A 23,282-nucleotide genomic window follows, 5' to 3' on the forward strand; every position below is an offset into this window, starting at 1 on the left:
TGCTTCGCACCGGGGTTGCTCTGAGGACCAAGATGTTTCTGTTGCCCGGTATTTGTTAGGTGAAGAGCTAGTTCTCGCGCGAGGGAGTTACTTTTTTTTTTTTTCTTTTTCACTCCCTGTTTCAGCAAATATTGAAGGCTCAACTTGGTAGCAAGCTCTGTTCTAGAAATACATACAAATGAATCAAACGTGCTACCACTATTTTGGCAAAAAAAAGTCCTTGCCCTGTGGTTTTACTTTTTGGTGGAGATAGAACATAGAAAAAATACGTTCGATGTGATAGCTTTTTTTTTTTTTTTTTTTTTGAGGCAGAGTCTTGCTCTATCATCCAGGCTGGAATGCAGTGGCACGATCTCACTACAACCTCTGCCTCCCGGGTTCAAGAGATTCTCCTGCTTCAGCCTCCCGAGTAGTTGGGATTACAGGGGTACGCCACCACGCCCAGGTAGTTTTTGTATTTTTAAGTGGAGACCCGGTCTCGCTGTTTTGGTCAGCCTGGTCTCGAACTGCTGACTTCAGGTGATCTGCCTGCCTTGGCCTCCCAAAGTGCTGGGATTATAGGCATAAGCCACTATGCCCAGTAGGTGGTAACTATTAATACTGCTAAGAAAAAGCAGAGTAAAACTCTGGAGGGATGCTATTTTAGATAAGGTGATTAACATGCAAAATTCATGAACCTTTAACTCCTAAGCAGTAGTTAATTGTAATTTATGATTCCTAATCATGTAAACCTTAACAAAAGACTTGCTTTCTATATGGATGGTAAAAGAGTCTGGCAGCAACACAATTCTTATCTCTCTAAGCTGAAAATGGCAGGAAAACACTAGAGAAATCTCACTTATGAAACAGAACAGATCAAGCATGATCAATTTAATCTTTCTTTTGATCTATGCCCAATTTGATTAGCTAGCAGAAAAATAGGTTTTCTGTGTGGCTCCTTCCCTGCTAGTCTTTTTTTCTAGAGCTTCTGTTATCAGCAAAGAGAACGGATTTACAACAAAGTACTGGAATAAAAAATCTTGACATTAATGACTCAAGATTTCTTCAAGATTCATATTAAAGTTTATTTTCTCCATATTGAAAGAAAAATTTCTGATTTCATATTTTCCTTTCTCAAGTAAAGTATTGCTGTTTCCACAGGCCTCAGATATTTCGAGGCAGGGAAGGAAACTGGTCACATTGTTGGGAAAGATATGCTCTTGTGTGAGTGTTGGAAGGGAGAGGTTCCATGGACCAGAAGACCAATTAGGAATTTATTATAGTTGTTCAAGCAAAAGGCGATAAAGGCTGGAATTAAGCCAGTAGAAAGACACAGAGGGGTTTATGACATATATTGCTGAAGTGTAGTTTGCAGGATTGAATGAGCTATCAAATATAGCTGATAAGAATGAGGGAGGCTCCCTGAGTAATCCTTCTGACTTGGGTGGATAATTATATCATTACTTTATCAATAGGATACAGGGAGAGATACAAATGAGGGGAAGTTCATACATAAAACTTAATTTGAAGTGTTAAACTGTTACGCTCTCTGCTTCTAAGGTCTTAGAGCATAGGAGAGAGTAAAGGACAAAATGGGAATGGTGGCACATGCATTCAGTCCCAGTTACTGGGAAGGCAGCCCAGGAGCCTAAGACCAGCCTGGGCAACATAGGATGACCCTGTCTTTAAAAATAAATAAGTAAATAAAAAGGAAAAGATATGATTCATAAATCCCAATACTAAATATATGTCACTTTTTAAAATTTTGAGATGGAGTCTCACTCTGTTGCCCAGGCTGGAGTGCAGTAGCTCAATCTTGGCTCACTGCAACCTCTGCCTTCCGAGTTCAAGCGATTCTCCTGTCTCAGCCTCCCGAGGAGCTGGGACTATAGGTTCGTGCCACCATGCACGGCTAATTTTTTTGTATTTTCAGTAGAGAAGGGGTTTCGTGTCTTAGCCAGCATAGTCTCCATCTCCTGACCTCGTGATCCGCCTGCCTCGGCCTCCCAAAGTGCTGGGATTACAGGTGTCAGCCACCATGCCTGGCCTAGGTCAGGGTTTCTATTGCAGGCTGCTGCTGAGTTCCTTATTTTCCACTTACTGGCTAAGTGGGATGCGCTGCATTATAGTGAAGAAAACTCAGAGCCAAGGAAAAAAAGAAAATATTTTATTTGCTTTCAGTTAAAATAAATGCTCTCACCCTGCCCCACTACACTTTCCCATCAGAAGATGTGGTGTGAGTGAAAGACAGTTGGAAAGGGAGTTTGCTGGAGCTTTAACCTCCGCCCTCCCTGGTGAAGTCTCCCAACAAAGGGAAGGTGCTTCTTCCTGAAAGGTGACAGATGTTTCTGAATGTAGGGACCAACTGACACCTACTTCTCATGTGGTTGCTAAGTGGCAGACAGCAGAGCAGGTGGGAAAGGGACAAGATCTTTCCTGTCTTTGTCTTGTTTTCCCCTAGAATCCCCAAGGCCTAGATAAACACAAGAACATGGTTGTGCTCATGCATCTGCTTGTCTGCACCCTTCACGATGCTGCTCAGTAGTGAGGTGACACTAGAAGTATGTGTGGGTGAGATGCCCAGATGGGCACCAACAGACCATTTAGTGTACAACAAGGCAGAGCCATCTGACTCTGCCTGGGTGAAAGATCAAACTGTGCCCACCTCAACCATTATATCCTGCCAGCCACAGAAAGACAGTGAAGCCATGGGGACTGCTCCGTCTAGATTCTGCTCAACAGCAGCTGCATGACAATGCACTGACCAAGAGGTAGAGTGGAGGGACAGAGAACCTACACTGTTCCCCTCCTGTTTAATGTAAATGTTTCTAATCCAGGTAGGGCCCAGGATAAAAGAAAAAGCTTTGAACTCCAATGTGACTGATGGTGATAAATCCTGAAACTGACAGATAAATTGTCAGACTGTTCTGAGCTTGTAGAATGGAATAAATAGGCTGTCTGCTCTAAACTGTCTGGGGCATTGAAGTAACATCCATGGCAGTTTAAAGAAAAATGTAGCTCAATTTTGCATTCACCTAACTGACAATTTCCCAATATATACCCCTCACATATATACAACTAAATGCTGTAAGTGGGCCGAAGGACAAGGTCATTAATGGGGTAGTATCTGTGGAGGGTCAGATGTTGGCAGAAAATTGAGAATAATGTCATGCTTTCTGCTCAGGTTTTCAAGAGGAAACCAACATTCAGAAATTACAGTAGCTTTTCTTAAGAAAAATGTGTTAGATTGTTCTTACACTGCTATAAAGAAATACCCCAGGCTGGGTATTTTAAAAGAGGTTTAATTGGCTCATGGTTCTGCAGGCTATATAGGAAGCATAGTGACATCTGCTTCTGGGGAGGCCTCAGGAAGCTTCCTATCATGGCAGAAGGCAAAGAGGGGCAGGTACAGCACATAGCAGAAGGAGGAACAAGAGAGAGACAGTTGTCAGCAGGGGCCACACACTTTTAAATGACCAGATCTCCTGAGAACTCACTATCTCATGGACAGCACCAAGGGGATGGTGCTAAACCATTCATGAGAAATCCACTCCCATGATCCACTCACATCTTTTCAGGCACCCCCTCCAATAACGGGGATTACATTTCAACGTGAGATTTGGGTGGGGACAAATATACAACTATATCAAAAACATGGCAAGGTAAATGGTAGATCTGGGTCTAGAATATGCATTCTCTCAGTGGAGGCAAAAACTGGTGATTGAGGGATAAAAATATCTTTTAAAATATATGATGCATGGATATGCAGACAGCACATGTGCCAGTATAGCTGTGACATTAAGATGTCAAGGGGGAGGGAATTAGGCAAAAATATCTGAAATGAATTCTTAGGGAAGCAATCATTAAAAAAGGCTGAGGAACATTGGCCTAGAATATAGGACTTCCTTGATTCCTTCTGATGGCAGGTACATCAGAAAAATTTTTGGTGTTACCATCTGCGGTTCTATCAGTGAGTTGTTATTTGAGGTGGTTTTGTGATCTTGAAGGAAATGAAAATATTTCACCCCAAAATATATTTTCTTGACATTGTTCAAGATGACTATTTAGAAAGGCTGGAAATAAAATAATAGCTAAAAAGCTGTCTTTTGTGGGAGAGATTAGCCTTTGTAGAAAAAGTCTACATTGATAAAGCCCCGCATTCTCCGAGGGTCTTCCCTTGTCTGATCTAGGAAAGACTGAGAGTCTGACACTTTAATGGTCTGAAAGAAACATTTACCATCTGTCTCTCTGAAGGCTACTACCGGAGAAGTTACATCTACATAACAGCATTGCTGTTGCTAGCTAAGCCTCCTTTTCTTTCTCTTCCATAATCTGTCTTGCTGCTCTAACCTGACTTAGCACCATAATCCATTTTTGGCTATACTCTGAGCCCCCATTCTTTCTGTAACCTGGAGATGGCGTATAAGCTTTTGTAACCCATTGTGGGATTGGGGTTATCACTCTGTGATTTCCCCCATGCATGTTAATAGACTTGTATGTCTTTTCTTTTTATTAATCTGCCTTTCGTCAGCTTATTTTTTAGCAAAACTTTAGAGGGTGAAGGGAGAATCTTCCCTTGGCTCCTACAACCTCTTGATAAATATTCCATAAATATATCCTTTATGCTTCAGTATGATATTTCTGACTGCATTAGGACATCTCTGTCTAACATATCTGAAACCAAATTGTAGCCAGAATCTGAAATGGATTGGAAAGTATTTATTACTGGGAAATACCTTAAACTTTAAGGGTAGGAAATGCAGCCAGGTGTTATAAATACTTAAGAACTGGAAAGTCTGGAAACACAATCCCTGTATCAGCTTTGATTTAATCAGAGAATTTGGATTATTAATATTATGGAATAAGGAGTCCATGACAGAAATAAAACCTTATGTAATTATGGCAGAATCTGAGGAAGTAAAGATCCAAAATGCATCAGAGAAAAGTCACTGACAAGACCTGGTGCTTTCCAGGTTGACAGTCAGGAAGGTGAGCTGGATGTGGAGTAAGAACAGGCAAGGATGACTTGGAAACCACTAGCACCTCTGAGTCTTTCCCTTATGCCCTTGATCAGTGATGAACAATGGGGAGCACCATCTACTCAGCCTTCCTTCTGCCTCCTAAATCTTACCAAGTTTCTCTTACAGCCAACCCTAACTCTGAATCATGTAGGGAGGGATTTTTTTCTTTATTGGTCCTGTTTTGTATCTTTTTTGCTGTATAAACTATACCCCTGAATATAATGGCTTCTGAGTCCTGTGAGTCTTTCTAGTGAATCTTCAAATCTGGAGTCCATCTTGAAAACCACTGATACAGTAAAACATCACAACAACCTGATTATTGAGAGAGTCCTCTAGTAGGCATATACATGGTACTCAAATATGTCCATGTCCTGAACCAGTTCTTATATAAGTCCATTTTATACCTCTCCCCAGATCACCTTAACACCAGTCTGGTTTTTCTAAAATCTTACCAGTTGGCCAATCTTTTAGCCACAGTCTAAGAGTCACTGTAGACCTGTATTTTAGTCCATATCTCCTTTAGTGGAAATGGAAATTGAACTTCCAAATGGTCCTTTCCCCTAAGCTCTACTAACTGGGAAGACTTATTTTCATCACTGTCTTTCAAGGCTGTCCCTGAGTTAGGGCTGTAATATAGCAACACGCAGACACAGGTGTAGGTTAGGTCCATGCTTATGCTCTTAGGTTAACTGGTCATAGAAAATGCTCCATGAAATCATAGATTTGGGTTGAGAAAAAGGTGGTAAAGCAGTAACAAAAGGCACCATGAGAGGCTCAGGCATTTCCACAAGCAGTTATTTGTATCCTCAAAACCTGCTTGAGCCTGTTCCTGTAAATACTAGCTCCATTAACAAAGGAATAATGGCGGGAATGTCCAATCTTACTGATTTGGAGGATCAGGCCACACCCAGTTTATGATCCTGGTCCTGAAGTCAGTTGGTATCCCTTGGCCATGTACTCATGATCGCTGCTGCCTTACCAAACAGGTACCACCTTTTTGCCTTGGCAACCAGATGCCACAATTATCTCCTAATTAATTTCTCTGGACCTACACTTCATCCCTTGTTACTACCAGTAACAATTCGGGTAATTATGATGGCACCACATGTCTGGAAAAGAGGTGATCTGTCCTCTAATCAAATATGTGAGCAATTTTAGCGTCCTGTTTTGAGGGTTTGTCTCCTGACAAACCACTTATTTTATTAGCATCTGGTAGGAAACAGATCAAAAAGAGACAATTGAAGAATGTCTCACAAAGTCACTATTGACAAATGTGTATGTTGGGATAACAGAAACAACAAGGGATAGTAAAGCACCCTGGAATTAGCAGCAGTGGGAAGCCGTTACCATGTTGGTCCTAGAGGAACAAAGGGTGAGAATAGTTAGTGGATCCTGGCAAGGATTGCAGGCATAGAAGAATCACCAAGCATGTGTCATAGCCACCATTCAACCACGGCCTGGCAGGATGGGAACCACAGGAGTAAATATCCCAACATCTTACCCTCTAATTTCCTCCCAATGGCTGAACCCAACTCTACCACAGAAGGAGCTAGGATAACACAGTTTCCAGGGGTCAGCCTCTCAGGGCCCAGGGTTGGGTGGAGAAGCAGATCTCAAGTTTCTCATCTGCTGTGAACGGAATTGTGTCCCCCTGAAAACTCATATATTGAAACCTTAACCCCCAATGTGACTGAGTTTGGAGATGGGGTCTCCAAGGATATAATTAAGGTTAAATGAGATCGTAAGGGTGAGGTTTGATCCAATAGAACTGGTGTCCTTATCAGAAGATGAAGAGAAACAGGAGATCTCTCTCTGTCTCTGCCATGTAAAGATACAGTGAGAAATTGGCCTTCTATAAGCCAGGAAAAGACCCTTCACCAGAAACCAACCACACTGACACCTTGATCTTGGACTTCTAGCTTCCCAAACTGTGAGAAAATAAATGTGTATTGTTTAAATCATCCAGTGTGTGTTATTTTGTTACAGCAGCCTGAGCAGACTAATGCATCATCTATAAGATGAAGATTGTAACATGTGTCTCATGAGATTCCTATGATGATTACATAAAGTTACATGGATTCTAAGCACAGTAGATGCATAATAATTAATACTTTTTATTACTTTTGTTATTGGTATTCAGAGTTAAACAACCAGAGTACCGTTTCATAATTTCTAGTTACCCTTCTCTCTGTTTTTTAAAATAGCTTCAATTATCTTTCTTGAGGTGAAATAAAATAAATTTTTATATATTATAGATACTATGTGTTCTAGGATACCTTCTTGTATTCTATTTGTAATCTGCGTTTTTTAATGTCTCACTTTTTCCAGCCTCTGTATCATGTTGGATTAGTATCTCACTTTAGTAGTTTATAATGTCTTCCTTACTCGTTTATAACAGATGGTTCTGAGCTCATTACTCCGTAAATATAGATTATATATTTATTTTTGGAGTGAATTCCTTTGTATCAGTCCCTGATGAAGCTTACCTGCCATGTTTGAAAATGTTCTTGTCAAATAGCAGCCCCAACACTATTTTCATTTTTATCTTTTGTGTGTTATACCTTGCCTTGCTTGCCTTTTTAGTACATAAATGCTTATGAGTGGAAAGCATTGATTTTATATTACATTATATGTCAGTTTTAAGCATCAAGCACACTGATAATTTTAAGAAAATGAATCTTTTTAGTTAAGAAATTTCATATTTTAGCACTGGGCTTCTTTAGATTTATTGGAATGGTAAGTGTGCTTGTAATAAAGCACTGTCATCTGGACATTTCAGTTCTGAGCCACCTGATTAGAGATGCACAAGTGTGGGAACTGGATCTTTTTGTTTTTTTTTTTAAACAGATTCTGGCTCTGTTGCCCAGGCTGGAGGGTAGTGGTGTGATCTTGGCTCATTGCAGCCTCTGCCTCCCAGATTCAAGTGATTCTCCTGCTTCAGTGTCCTGAGTAGCTGGGACTACAGGTGCCCAGCACCGTGACTAGCTAATTTTGTATTTTTAGTACAGATGGGGTTTCACCATGTTGGCCAGGCTGGTCTTGAACTTCGGACCTCAGGTGATCTGCCTACCTCGGCCTCCTAAAGTGCTGGGATTATAGGCATGAGCTAACATCCCTGGCCTAAATGGATCTTTAAAAGATGGATAATAGTAGCTGGGAGCAGTGACTCATGCTCCAAATCCCAGATACTCAGGAGGCTGAGTCAGGAGGATTGCTTGAGGCCAGGAGTTCAAGGCCAGTCTGGGCCACATAATGAGAGCCCATCTCTACAAAAAATAAAAAGGATAATAATGATGAGTTTGTTAGCTAATAGGTTATACCATTTTGGCAATAATGCAGCAAGTAGGCCAAGAGTAGTTTAATTTTAGCTATAGATGATTGAGTTCCACTATAGGAAGACATTACTGGTATGTTGGTCATTTTGCCTTTATTATACTGTGCACTCTTCTAAGATGGTCTCAGAGGCTTGCCTTTCTCCTGTTGTCCATTTCTGCAAGAATTCGAATGGCTTTAATGATTTAACCAGGGACAGGGCTTTTTCAGGTATGTGCATTGGTGGGCAAAAAGGGCCACCGAATTAAGGATTTTCAAGGGAGGAATTACAATACGGACCACATGTCTAGGCTTGGTCAGAATGGAGGAGAGAAGGATGAGGGAAAGAAAACCGGTTTGATAAGTAGATTGGACATTTTTGAATTTGTATAATTGCTTGAGCTGGTGATTTCAATGAAATAAGATTGCAGTAAAAACAAAAATCAGATGTCTGAAATTCAGATTTTGGAAGAGGTGTAGTTGTTGGTAATGGCAAGATCTTGGGTATGACCAAAGGATAAGTGAGTGAGGTACAGTAGAGGAAGAGATAACTATAGAGGACAAGTAGCTGAGAGGTCTAGGTGTTGGGTGGATCTTCAACTGGACACTGAAGCAGAGAACGGTGACACTGCTAGGGTGGAAGGAAAAGCTGAGCATGGCCAGCACAGCATTGGCCCCCTAAAGATGTTGTAATCCTAGGAACCTGTAAATGTTACCTTACACAGCAAAAGGTACTTTGCATGTATAATTAAGTTAAAGATTTTCAGATGGGGGAGTTTATCTTGCCTTTACCTGGAAGGAGGAGAGGGAAGTTCATCACAAGGGTCTCAATAAGAATGAGGCGGCCAGGCGCGGTGGCTCAAGCCTGTAATCCCAGCACTTTGGCAGACTAAGGCGGGTGGATTGCCTGAGGTCAGGAGTTTGAGACCAGCCTGGTTAACACAGTGAAACACTGTCTCTACTAAAAATATAAAAATTAGCTGGGCATAGTGGCACGCACCTGTAGTCCCAGTTACTCAGGAGGCTGAGTCAGAAGAATCACTTGAACCTGAGAGGCAGAGGTGGCAGTGAGCCAAGATCACATCAGTGTATTTCAGCCTGGGCAGCAGAGCAAGACTTCGTCTCAAAAAAAACAAAAAACAAAACAAAAAAGAGTGAGGTAATAGGGTTAGAGTTAGAGAAGGAGATGTGACTGTGGAGGCAGAGGTTGGAGTGATGTGGGTCTTGGGCCAAGGAATGTGGGCAGCCTCTAGGAGTGAGAAAGGCATAGAAACGATTCTCCTCCTCCAGAAGATAGTACCTCCAGAAGAAACACAGCCTGGCTGAAACCATTGTAGACTCCAGAACTGTAAGAGAATACCTTTATATTGTTTTTAAGTCAATAAGTTTATCATAATCGGTCTCAGCAGCAGTATGGCAGGTATTATTATAGAATCATCAATAAGGAGAGGGATGGTAGTAAGGATGGCATGGGGTGGTACATGACATAACTAAGGAGGCAGTGACTGACCCCTGCACTGAAATGTTACTGGGATTGTAGAGGGAGGAAGGAACTTTACTGTTTAGTCCCAGGGGTTATGGTGGAAGACCTGAGAAGGGTGAACAATTAATCAGATTAGGATAGCCATTGAACGATGGTAATAGAGAACCTGGGAGTTTGGGTTTCTGGTTGTATCTGGATAAACAAGGGAGAGAGGTAAAAGTCCTGAGGGTCTTTTAGCTCTGAATACTGTAGTTTAATTTGCTGTAGTCCCTGTTTATCTGTGGATTTACTTTCCAAGGTTACAGTTATCTGAGGTCAACCACAGTCTAAACATATTAAATGGAAAATTACAGAAATCAGTAATTTATACTTTTATTTTTCTTTTTAAGAGATGGGGTCTTGCTACATTGCTCAGGCTGGAGTGCAGGGGTATTCACAGGTGTGATCATAGAACACTACAGCCTCAAACTCTTGGCCTCAAGTCATCCTCCCACCTCTGCAGTCTCAAGTAGGGACTATAGGTGCATGGCAGTGCACTTGGTAACAATTCATAAATTTTAAATTGGGTGCCATTTTGGGTAGCGTAATGATATCTCAAGCTGTCCTACTCTGTTTGCCTGGGACGTGAATCTTCTCCTTGTTCAGCATATTTGTGTTATAAATGCCCCCTGCCCATTAGTCACTTAGTAACTGTCTAGGTTTTCAGATTGACTGTCACAGTACCTCAGTGCTTGTGTTAAAGTAACCCTTATTTTACTTTATAATGGCCCCAAAGCACAAGAGTAGTGAAGCTGGCACATTGTTATAATTGATCTATTTTATTAATAGTTATTACTGTTAATCTCTTACTGTCCCTAATTTATGAAAAGTTTATCATTGATATGTATGTATAGGTAAAACCATTCTGTATACAGGTTTTGGTACTATCCACAGTTTTAGGCATCCACTGTGGTTCTTGGAACATGTCCCCCTGAGGATCAGAGGGGCATCTAGTAGATTTACTCAGGACATATTTATTAAACAGCCACTCTGAGGAGGCTCTGATATGGATATGAGTGGTTTAGTGGCCAGAAGGTAAGCAAGTGTGTCCTCCTGGGAACCACAGGAATTAGAGGTGCTCCAAGCTTCTTCTTTCTGTTCTGGAGGCAAAGCAGTGTGACAGCCTGGGTGGGTAGAAGGGGGATGAGAAGAAATGGATGTTGATGGGAATTATGTCTTGCTTGGAAGATGTAGCTTGGGATTTCCACTTTTCTCAGGTAGTTTTACGGGCCAGAGAAAAGACAAGCAACCTAAAATGGAAGAAGAATCAGACTGGCGTCAGATTTCTTATTGACGGCATAGGATGCTAAAAGTCAGTGTAGCAATACCTTCAAAACTTTCAAGGAATAAAACTGAGGACCTAGAATTGTACAAAGAATACAAACAGGCATGCCAGTCCTTGGCCTCTGTGGGATAATATGAAATATACCTATTTGATCTTTGTCCCTCATTCCTGTCATAGAGCTCCTGAAACACCTAGAATTTCCTGAGTAATAGGAGTATCTTTTGTTACTCTTAGTGAGCCCCTGTGATGACTCCTCAGTTTATGCTAATGCAATGAATTAGGATAGGGCCAGTCACCATAAAGACCAAGTGGTTACAGGACTAGAGAGTTAGAGCTTTTAGCTCTACCTACCAGTGTCTGGAAAGGGCAGAGATGGAGGTGGGAGTTGGGGAGGGTGGAGATCAAGCTCTATAAAAACTCTTGAGCAAGACTTGATGGGCTTCCTGGCTGTGGAACAAACACATGGAGGTTGCTGAACAGTTGGAGGTGCTGGTGAGGGAGGACGCACACCCAGGGAGGATGCGCACCCGGGGAGGATGCACACCCGGGGAGGATGCGGGAGCTTTGCCCCCACCCACCTCACACTATGTATCTCTTCATCTGGCTGCTCATCTGCATTCCCTATAATATCCTTTATAACAGACCAGTAAGCGGAAGTTAAGTGTTTCCCTGAGTTCTGTGAGTCACTTAGCAAGTTATCAAACCCAAGGTGGGAGGGTTGCAGGAAACCCAATTTACAGCTGGTCAGTCAGAAGTATCTGTTCCAGGGAGATAGTATCATAATTGAATTGAATTATAGGACACTCAGTTGGTATTGAAAGAAAGCAAAATATTTCCTCCCCAAATACTGAGAATTGTTAAGTTAAAGGAAAACAATGCATCAGCATCTATCTGCCTCGTGGCAGGACATAGATCATACCTTACTGGGGACAGCACTTGCTTATCAGCTCAGAGAAGGTACCAGCAGGTACCAGAGGAATCAGGAACAGATTTTACTATCTTCCCACATTTTCTTTTCTTTTGAAAGAAAGACTAGAACTGCTCTCTTTTTTGTCTTGTCGCAATGTAGGATTTATGGCTCTTTGTTAACATACTATGTAAGCAAGGTCCATAAGCCACTGCCTTGAGAGTGAAATACTTCTGGACTGAGGCTTGTTAATCAACAAGCAGAAGTTCATTGACAAACACAGGTTAATAAACTTCTGTTTGTTTTTCTTTTGTTAATCTGACTTTTGTTTTCAGGAGAGTGTCTCAACTAAACCTTTTTAAAAAGAATTGTTTTCTCCCCTATGATCTGGCAACCCGGCCAGGAGAAACAGAGACTCTGTGGCAGGCCGGGTTTCCATTACCACCCAAAGCAGCCAGTTTCCAGTAACTCTTTACTATAAATCGGATGAATGCATGTTAAACATTAAAGAACTGCAGAAACTGGGGCCTGAGTATAAGGGGTGGAGTGAAAAAAGCAAACTTATTAAGACCCCACTGGGGTTTTCTCAGACCCTAAAATCTGATTGAACGATAAAAGCATTCTTACATATACACCTCGTACCATGGCCCACTTAAGACTAAGAAACTTTCCAAAGCTCTAGAGAAAACATTCCAGACCACGGACCCTAGTTAAAGATTAGATACAGATTGAATGAAATGCTCCTGCTAGTAGCGCGCTCCCACACGTTGACATAGAACTTAAAATGTACCTAAGTACTGGAGCAAAACCTGTAACTGAGTTGGCCTGGTGAGTTTCCCTGATCTTCTCCTTATAACCAGTTGCAGAAATAAACTCCCTTCTTACCCAGTCTGTCTGCATCTTGTTATTAGATCACGAGAACAAGCAGCCAAATCTCATTCCTCCAGGAACAACTCTACTCACTCTAGGACCTATGGATAGAATCCTGGGAGGACAGGCCAATGCCAGCAGAAAAAGGTAAGATTTCTTCCTTGTCCTTTTCTTTCTCGGTTCAGATTGATGCCTCCTACCCCGAATATTTATTATATATATAATTAATTCTTCAAATCTGTGACCTTTGTGGATTTGTAGGTACCTACTTGGTTATTGGGATCTTTAGTTTTCTAACTATGGTCTTTGTTTTCTAACTCTGTCTCTTTGTGTGGTTTGTCGTAAGGAGGAACATCATAATAAAATTCTTCTTTTGTTTTATTTTATTTCTGGAGAAGTGTGGCTTTGTAACCAGCAAATTTATTCTCTAGTCTCTGCCACCCTGTGGGCATAAGTTCCTGGGCTTTTGTCAGGCAGCCAGCTGAGAGTCCAGCTGGGGGACTGAGATGTCTGTCCAAATGTGCTGGCTCTTGGGAATTTGTCTTAATTGCCTAAACCTGCATTGCCTTGCTAATAATGAGGGTCTTTACTTTCTTAGGCCATCTGTGGAGGAACTTCAGATCTCAAAAGAGATTGCATTTTTCCACCCTCTTTGGGGACATAATTTCTGTGTCTGGTTACAAGTCATAAAAAGCCTACTACTGGTTTTAAGTCACAATTAAAGTAGGTATACTTTTGGGAATTTAGGCTTTTGTATCTAAAAGTATTTTTCTTTTTCTTTTTTGAAGAAAGCCCCCTCAGTTCCTTGGAGATGTAAATCTTACCATGTCTTTGAAATGTTAACATCCAGGGAATTAGCTAAGCAGCATTCCTTCTGAGATCTGATTTAAAACAAGAGTTAATTTAAGAAAGGAAAAGCCAAGACACAGGAATGTTTGCTCTTTTCCCAGCTAAAATTTGATTAAAATACTTTTTAAAGAACTCTATAGTCGGCCGGGTACAGTGGCTCATGCCTGTAATCCCAGCACTCTGGGAGGCCGAGGTTGGCAGATCACCTGAGGTCGGGAGTTCAAGAGCAGCCTGACCAACATGGTGAAACCCCGTCTTAAAAAAAAAAAGAAAAAGAAAAAAAGAACTCTATAGTCAAAAGTTGACTTAATTAAAAGCTGATACTTACACCTCTATGCATACATATATATTCTTAAGGTTTCTGTTCTCTCTCTGGAAAAGATTCTCAGTAGACTAAACTCCTCTCTTCTTAAATCCTTGCCAACCATATTTGCTTCCTCTGTCTGTTTCTCTTCTATTTCTTCTTCTTCTTTTTTTTGGGGGGGGACGGAGTTTCGCTGTTGTTACCCAGGCTTGAGTGCAATGTCATGATCTCAGCTCACCACAACCTCCGCTTCCTGGATTCGAGCCATTCTCCTGCTTCAGCCTCCCAAGTAGCTGGGACTACAGGCGCGCACCACCATGCCCAGCTAATTTTTGTATTTTTAGTAGAGACAGGGTTTCACCTCGTTGACCGGGATGGTCTCGATCTCTTGACCTCATGATCCACCCGCCTTAGCCTCCCAAAGTGCTGGGATTATAGGTGTGAGCCACCGCGCCCAGACTTCTCTTCTTCTTAACATAATTTTTGCCTCAAAGACTTGTTCTTCCATTTACTTCTGTCTGTCCTTCTTTCCTCTTGCTACCCTCAGTGCCACATGAGCTTACCTCAAGAAGATTTCTAAAAGCTCTGATAACCCTAGAGAAAACAGAAAGAGCTCCGCAGACTCTTCTTTTTAAGGATAACTTCAGCTTTTCCTCATAGAGTCCCAGGGTTTGTGAGTGGCCAGGTTCCTCTCAGGTCTAAAGCTCCACTGTCTTTTACATTGAACTCCTCCATCTCGTTGGCTTTTAGGTATACACCTATGTGTGATGGTTAATATTGAGCGTCAACTGGATTGGATTGAAGGATGCAAAGTATTGTTCCTGGTGTGTCTGTGAGGATGTTGCCAAAGGAGATTAACATTTGAGTCAGTGGACTGGGAGAGGCAGACCCACTCTTCATCTGAGTGGGCACCATCTAGTCAGCTGCCAGCATAACTAGGATAAAGCAGGCAGAAGAATGTGGAAAGACTAGACTTGCTGAGTTTTCCAGTCTTCACCTTTTTCCAGTGCTGGATGCTTCCTGCCCTCGAAGATCAAAGTCCAAGTTCTTCAGCTTTTGGACTCTTGGACTTACACCAGTGGTTTGCCAGGGGCGTTGGGCCTTTGGCCACAGACTGAAGGCTGTACTGTTGGCTTCTCTACTTTTGAGTTTTTAGAACTTGGACTGATCTAATACTGGATTCCTTGCTCCTCAACTTGCAGATAGCCTATCATGGGACTTTACCTTGTGATCATGTTAGTCAATTCTCCTTAATAAACACTCCCTTTTATATAACTCCTGATCTCAAGTGATCTGCCCGCCTTGGCCTCCCAAAGTGCTGAGATTACAGGCATGAGCCACCATGCCCAGCCAAACTTAAAAAATGTCTGAGCTTACAGTAATCAAAACAGCATGGTACTGGTACCAAAACGGAGATATAGACCAATGGAACAGAACAGAGGCCTTGGAGGCAACACAACATATCTAGAACCATACAATCTTGGATAAACCTGACAAAAACAAGCAATGGGGAAAGGATTCCCTGTTTAATAAATGGTGTTGGGAAAACTGGCTAGCTATGTGCAGAAAGCAGAAACTGGACCCCTTCCTGACACCTTACACTAAAATTAACTCCAGATGGATTAAAGACTTAAACATAAGACCTAACACCATAAAAACCCTAGAAGAAAAGCTAGGCAAAACCATTCAGGACATAGGAGTAGGCAAGGACTTCATGACTAAAACACCAAAAGCATTGGCAACAAAAGCCAAAATAGACAAATGGGACCTAATCAAACTCCACAACTTCTGCATGGCTAAAGAAACAGTCATTAGAGTGAATTGGCAACCAACAGAATGGGAAAAATTTTTTGCAGTTTACCCATCTGACAAAGGGCTGATATCCAGAATTTACAAAGAACTCAAACAGATTTACAAGAAAAAAACAAGCAAGCCCATTCAAAAGTGGGCAAAGGATATGAACAGACACTTTACAAAAGAAGACATACATGAGGCCAACAAACATATGAAAAAATGCTCATCATCACTGGTCATTTACATTGAGATACCATCTAACTGGCGATCATTAAAAAATCTGGAGACAACAGATGCTGGAGAGGATGTGGAGAAATAGGAACACTTTTACACTGCTGGTGAAAGTGTAAATTAGTTCAACCATTGTGGTGTGGCGATTCCTCAAGGACCTAGAAATAGAAATTCCATTTGACCCAGCAATCCCATTACTGGGTATATATCCAAAGGACTATACATCGTTCTACTATAAGGACACATGCACACGAATGTTCATTGCAGCACTGTTTACAATAGCAAAGACCTGGAATCAGCCCAAATGCCCATCAATGATAGACTGGACAGGGAAAACGTGGCACATATACACCATGAAATATTATGCAGCCATCAAAAATGACGAGTTTGTGTCCTTTGTAGGGACATGGATGAATCTGGAGAACAATATTCTCAGCAAACTGACACAAGAACAGAAAATGAAATACCACATGTTCTCTCTTTTTTTATATATATATCCTTTTTATCCTTCATAATCTTCCTTGTTCTAAAGTCAGCTTTAGGCTGGGCTTGTTGGCTTATCCCTATAATCCAAGCACTTGGGAGGCTGAGGCAGACAGGTCACCTGAGGTCATGAGTTCAAAACCCGTCTGGCCAACATGATAAAAACCTGTCTTTCCTAAAAATACAGAAATTAGCCAAGCATAGTGGTGCATGCCTGCAATCGCAGCTTCTAGGGAGGCTTAGGCAGGAGACTTGCTTGAACCCAGGAGGTGGAGGTTGCAGTGAGCAGAGATCACACCACTACACTGCAGCCTGGGTGACAGAGCAAGACTCTGTCTCAAAAAAAAGAAAGTCAGCTTTGTCTGCGATTTATACAGCTACTACCACTTTCTCCTGTTTAGTGTCAGCGTTGTATATCTGTCTGTATACATTTACTTGTCTTTTCTCTTTTTTTTAAAGAAAAAGAAGGAGAGAAGGAGAGGAAGAAAGAGGAAGAAAAAGAGGGAGAGAGAACAGGAATATTGCTTTATTCTAAAAATAGGTATTAATAATGGCAGATCAATATTTTGTGTATTTAAAGTGGGGAGTGTGTATTTTGTGTATTTAAAGTGGAGAGCTCTATAAATATTTATTAAGTTTACTTGTTCTGGATCTGTGTTCAAGTCCTGGATGTCCTTTTTAATTTTCTGTCTCGTTGAGTCTAAATCTCTTTATGGGTCTTATGTATCCGGGTGTTAGGATCGTTAGCTCTTATTGTTGCATTGATCCTTTTACCACTACATCCTTGTTGCTTTGAAATCCATTTTATCAAATGCGAGAATTGCAACTCCTGCTTTTTGTTTATTTATTTATTTTTCCTCTCCATTTGGTTGGTAAATTCTTCTCCAACCCTTTGTTTTGAGTCTTTGTGTATCTTTGGATATAAAATGGGTCTGCATGTAGCATACCATTAGGTTTTGGCTGTATCTTTTGATTGGGGGATTTAGTCGATTCAAATTTAGGGTTACTGCCATTTGATGTTAACTGGCTATTTTATCCATTCGTTGATGTAAATTCTTCTTTATGTTGATGCTCTTTACTTTCTGGTATATTTCCAGAAAGGCCAACACTGGTTGTTCCTTTCTATGTTTAATGATTCTTTCAGAAGCTCTTGCAAAGCAGACCTGGTGGCAATAAAATCTCTGAGTACTTGCTTGTTCATAAAACATTTTATTTTTCCTTCAATTGTGAAGCTTAGTTTGGCAGGATATGAAATTCTGGGCTGAAAGTTCTGTTCTTTAAGGATGTTGAATATTGGCCCCCACTCTCTTCTGGCTTGTAGGGTTTCTGCTGAGAGATCTGCTGTAAGTCTAATAGGCCTCCCTTTGTGGGTAACCCGACCCTTCTCTCTGGCTGCTCTTAGTATTTTCTTCTTCGTTTCAACCCTACTGAATCCAACGATTATGTGCCTTGGGGTTGCTCTTCTTGAGGAATATCTTTGTGGTGTTCTCTGTATTACCTGGGGTTGAATAGTGTCCTGCTTTGCTAGATTGGGAAAATTTTCCTGGATAATATCCTGAAGAGTATTTTCCAGCTTGGATTCATTCTCTCCATCACATTCAGGTACACCTATCAAACGTAGATTAGGTCTTTTCACATAGTCCCATATTTCTTGGAGACTTTGCTCATTCCTTTTTCTCCTTTTTTCTCTATTCTTGTCTTCTCATTTTATTTCTTTAAGTTGGTCTTCAACCTCTGATATCCTTTCTTCTGCTTGATCAATTCGGCTATTCAAACTTGTGCATATTTCGCTAAGTTCTTGTGTTGTATTTTTCAACTCCATTAGTTCATTTATATGAACTATGTTTTCACTCATAGGCGGGTGTTGAACAATGAGAACACATGGACACAGGGAGGGGAGCACTACACACTGGGGTCTGTTGGGGGTAATAGGGGAGGGACAGCGGGAGTGGGGAGTTGGGGAGAGATAGCATGGGGAGAAATGCCAGATATAGGTGAAGGGGAGGAAGCCAGCAAATCACACTGCCATGTGTGTACCTATGCAACTATCTTGCATGTTCTTCACATGTACCCCAAAACCTAAAATGCAATTAAAAAAATAAAAAATAAAAGTTTATTTTAAAAAAGTCTGAGTTTATTTATTTAATTGATAAGCACTCATTTATTTTAACTCAATCTGGTACCATATAGACAATATACAAATATATGTTTAGACATATACATACATGTAGACATAAATATACATACATATATGTATATGAAGTCTCCTGTTAGTTCTGTATCTCTAGAGAAACTTGACTAATACAATGAATATTATAAATTAAATAAATAAACCTGGATTTTTTTAAGTTTGGCTGGGTCTGGTGGCTCACACCTGTAATCCCAGCACTTTGGGAGGCCGAAGTAGCCAGATCACGAGGTTAGGAGTTTGAGACCAGTCCGGCCAACATGGTAAAACCCTGTCTCTATGAAAAATACAAAAATTAGCCAGGTGTGTTGGTGTGTGCCTGTAGTCCCAGCTATTCGGGAGGCTGAGACACGAGAATCACTTGAACCTGGGAGGCGGAGGTTGAAGTAAGCTGAGATTGTGCCACTGCACTCCAGCATGGCAGGCTGGGCTACACAGCAAGACTCCGTTTCTAAAAAAAAAAAAACCCAAATATTTTTTAAGTTCAAGTGACTTAGGTAAATCATTTGGTAAGTAAGACTAGATTAGTATTCTTGGTTTAATAAGAATAATTATGTCTTCTGAGTCATCAGGAAAACGTACAAGTATTTAACTTCTAAAGTTCTTGCTTTTATAATACTTGCCTAACATACAGTCATATACAGTGATTAATGAAAAATTTAACTTGAGATGATACCTAGATTTGTGTGTTTCATAATTTCCAAACATAATTGTTAAATAAACACAATAGATATAAATGAGATAAACTACATGGATATAAAAAGTTAAGCCGGGCACGGTGGCTCAAGCCTGTAATCCCAGCATTTTGGGAGGCTGAGGTGGGTGGATCACGAGGTCAAGAGATCGAGACCATCCTGACCAACATGGTGAAACCCCATCTCTAATAAAAATGCAAAAATTAGCTGGGCATGGTGGCGTGCGTCTGTAGTCCCAGCTACTCAGGAGGCTGAGGCAGGAGAATTGCCTGAACCTGGGAGGTGGAGGTTGCAGTGAGCCGAGATTGTGCCACTGCACTCCAGCCTGGCGCCTGGTGACAGAGTAAGACTCTGTCTCAAAAAAAAAAAAAAAAAGTTGGGCTGGGTGCGGTGGCTTACGCCTGTAATCTCAGCACTTTGGGAGGCCGAGGCGGGTGGATCACGAGGTCAAAAGATCGAGACCATCCTGGTCAACATAGTGAAACCCTGTCTCTACTAAAACTGCAAAAAAATAGCTGGGCATGGTGGCGCGTGCCTGTAATCCCAGCTACTCAGGAGGCTGAGGCAGGAGAATTGCCTGAACCCAGGAGGTGGAGGTTGTGGTGAGCCGAGATTGCGCCATTGCACTCTAGCCTGGGCAACAAGAGCGAAACTCCGTCTCAAAAAAAAAAAAAAGTTAAAGAAAGAGAATCAAAAATTTATAAGAGGTTATAAAAAGTTTATAGACATCTTATCTTGTTTGGTCAATGTTGATTAAAATTGGATAGGTTGGGTGTAGTGGCTCATGACTGTAATCCCAGCACTTTGGGAGGCCAAGGTGGGCAGACTGAGCCTAGGATTTTGAGACCAGCCTGGGCAACATGGCAAAACCCTGTCTCTATCAAAAATGAAAAACTGAGCCAGACATAGTTGTACATGCCTGTAGTCCCAGCTACTCGGGAGGCTGAGGTGAGAGGATCTCCTGAGAGGAGATTAAGGCTGCAGTGCGCCCTTATTTTGCCACTGCATTCCAGCCTGGGTGACAGAGTGAGACCCTGCCTCAAAAAAACAAAAACCAAAAAACAAAACAAGAAGACTAGATAAACTTGTTTGTAAGGTTTTATTAAAATTAGGTTTAATATTAATACTGTAACTGATAAAAAACTTGTTTATCTTTTTAACAAGATTTGTATATAATATTAATAAGAGATAATAAGAAACTTAGGTTCGCCTTTTGAGTAAACTGCAAAAACAGAAAAGGGAGGTGTTTGCCTCATGCTGTCTGTATTAGATCTTTTGTTTAAAAAATTGAGTCTCTTCTCTATCAAAGAGTAAAGGTTTTCACTTTCTGAAATATTTTAGTTATGACTTTGGTTAAATGAGTGGTTATTATTTCACAGCAACTTGTCATCCTATTTGATCAAGTGCTTTAAACTTCTGATATATTTCACAGGCTTCCTAAAATCAAATTTCCAATTCTAAATTAGGTCTTTTTGACCTTAAACTAACTTTTGAACATTCAAAAAAAGAGCCCTTTGAAGTCAAAAGAGACATACTAGATTATTTGTTAAATTATCCTAGTATGTTAAATTGTATATGACGGGAGACATTGTCAAATACAAATAATATTTAACTTTCTTTGAGTTATATTTGCATAAATGTGTTATTACTATGTATTCCCAAACACATGAGTTTCCTAAGACAAAAAAATTCTGATATGTCTTGGTATATGTTATCAGCTGTAATTCTGATTGTTAAGTTAAATTATATGCCACAGAATTAACCAAATTTCCTTGTCAATTGCATCTTTATAGCTATTCTAAGTCTTTTTTCATCTTCAGGCAATTATTGTTTTACTTCTATTCTCCTGAAAAGGCATTTTACAATTGGCTGCATTCTAAAGTTTGCTTCTTCTTCAAGGATATTCATAGGAAAGGATCATAGCAAGTACTCTTGAAGATAGTTTTCAGTAAACTTAGAAATTACATCATTAGAGTAAGTAAAAGCTTTCAGAAAGAAACTAATGTGTTCATAAAGATTACTGACCCAATGTGGAGCAAAACAAGTTAATTACGGGAGACTTCACCAATGAAAGACCAAAATGGTTTTTTAATGACTTATTTTTGGTTTAAATTGTTGTTGATTTCTTTTATGGTTTGTTTTCCAAAGTCAAGAAAACTTATTTTTATTTTTTGAAGCTATTTATGGTCATTTAAAAAAGATATAAATTCGGGTAAATTGTACTTTTTGAACAAACTTAGAATATTTACCTTTCTCTCTACCTAATCTCTACCTAATGTAGAAACTATCCGTATTTTTTGTTTTGTGACAATATAGTTATTAGCACAATTCAATAAATATTTGCTTTCTTCACTGCAGGACAGTTGGGAACACAGGTTACATTACCAAGGTTTTCACTGGGAGGTCACAGTTTCAAGTATAACCAGATTGCTTTAAGGAATTAAGGCTAACTTTAAAGAGCCATTCAAGCCCTTAGAAGAACTGCTCTGATACCTTGTTTCCACAATTCCCTTTCCAGGTTTCTAGCCTTCAGGTAAGTAAAATGTCACTTTCTGACAGGCCAAGGAGCCGCAGGATATTTTAGGGACCTCAAAAAAGTTAACCAGATACTATAGGTAAAATCAAATGGTGAATTGATGGCTTGGCTTTCTAGCTTGGAGAGGCTTTTAAAGGTCTAATCTGAGATTCCTCATGATAAGCTTCAGCAAAGCAGATTTAAAAAGACTTTCTATGGCTGTTTATTACTCTTGCTCCACTTTATACAAATAATCAGGCCAAGTAGAATAAGACTACAACTTGTTTTACAACTAAATTAGTCTTATAAATATCCTTAGTAAAAATGAGGAGTAATTGTAATAAACTATAACTCAAAAGAAAACTATAATACATCTGTCATTAGATTTTAGCCCTGTCATTTTTGAGTGAAGTTAGCAGTAGTCGGGAAGGCAGAGGCTCCCTGAGGACTCTGGGGAGGACCTGTTGACTTAGCCTGGGATCAGAGCAGAAGAGGAGGAGGCGGCAGCCTCCTGCTCCTCAGTAGTGGGAGCACCCACCAGGCCCAGGGCTTCTTCTTGGGCCTTAAGACCTTCCTCAGGCTTGTAGTGCTGATTCTTCTACTCAAGAGACATGATGACTCTGGTCAGGGCAGCAGGCAGGAGTGCGGGCAGGAGCTGGGCAATGGAGACCCACAAACAGATCTCCTTGGTGCTCTTCTGGGGCCTCCAGGGAATCCTGTCCTCCTGGTTGGCCTGTCCCCTGAGAACCCTGTCTCCTCACAGAGTCTGGGCCACCTTCCCTCTGCCAATCTGAAGCTGCTGATCAGACTAGACTGGGAATTGCAATGTTGTATCTTAGTTAAAGTAAAAGGCTCAGTGGTCTTTCTCTCCATGGCAAAATTGCTACTGTGCTGATTTCTCTTGTTTTTCTCTTATGATAGTCTGGGATAAGACTTAGAAGGGGCCTTAATAATAGACCAGGATTTCCATTTTCAATAAATCTTTTGTGGCTCAGTGTTGGCGCTTATTAGAGTATTTTTTTTTTTTTTGGTTTATTGAAAAAAGACCAGAGGTTTTTTTTTAAACTATAATGTTGACTCCTTGCTTCGTGACATTTGATTGAGTTCAATTGTTGCAAAAGAGCCTATTCACTAGTAGCAGAATTTTTATTTTTTCTGTAAGTGGCGCTAGCTGTGCATGTTAAAGTCACAATTCAGGCTAAAAATGAACCTTGCCTAGAAATAATTGAATGTCCATTTGCTTTTCATTCTTTCTCTTAAGCTTTTTTCTTCTTTGCATTTATTAACTCTTCGAAAATTTCCCTAAGCAATGTTCTGCAGATGTGGC

General features: G+C 40.6%; 1 long non-coding RNA gene across 2 annotated transcripts in view; it reads left to right on the top strand.

The window, feature by feature from the left end:
* The window catches only part of LOC128929273 (uncharacterized), a 43,920-nt gene that overhangs the window by 810 nt on the left and 19,828 nt on the right, over positions 1-23,282 (top strand). For both annotated transcript variants that reach the window (XR_013524841.1, XR_013524840.1), the window contains exon 2: positions 12,938-13,043. This is a non-coding gene — a long non-coding RNA (uncharacterized LOC128929273). The remainder of the gene's footprint in view (positions 1-12,937; positions 13,044-23,282) is intronic.

Source organism: Callithrix jacchus, chromosome 12 (genome assembly GCF_049354715.1).
Source record: "Callithrix jacchus isolate 240 chromosome 12, calJac240_pri, whole genome shotgun sequence".
NCBI classification, from domain to species: Eukaryota; Metazoa; Chordata; class Mammalia; order Primates; family Cebidae; genus Callithrix; species Callithrix jacchus.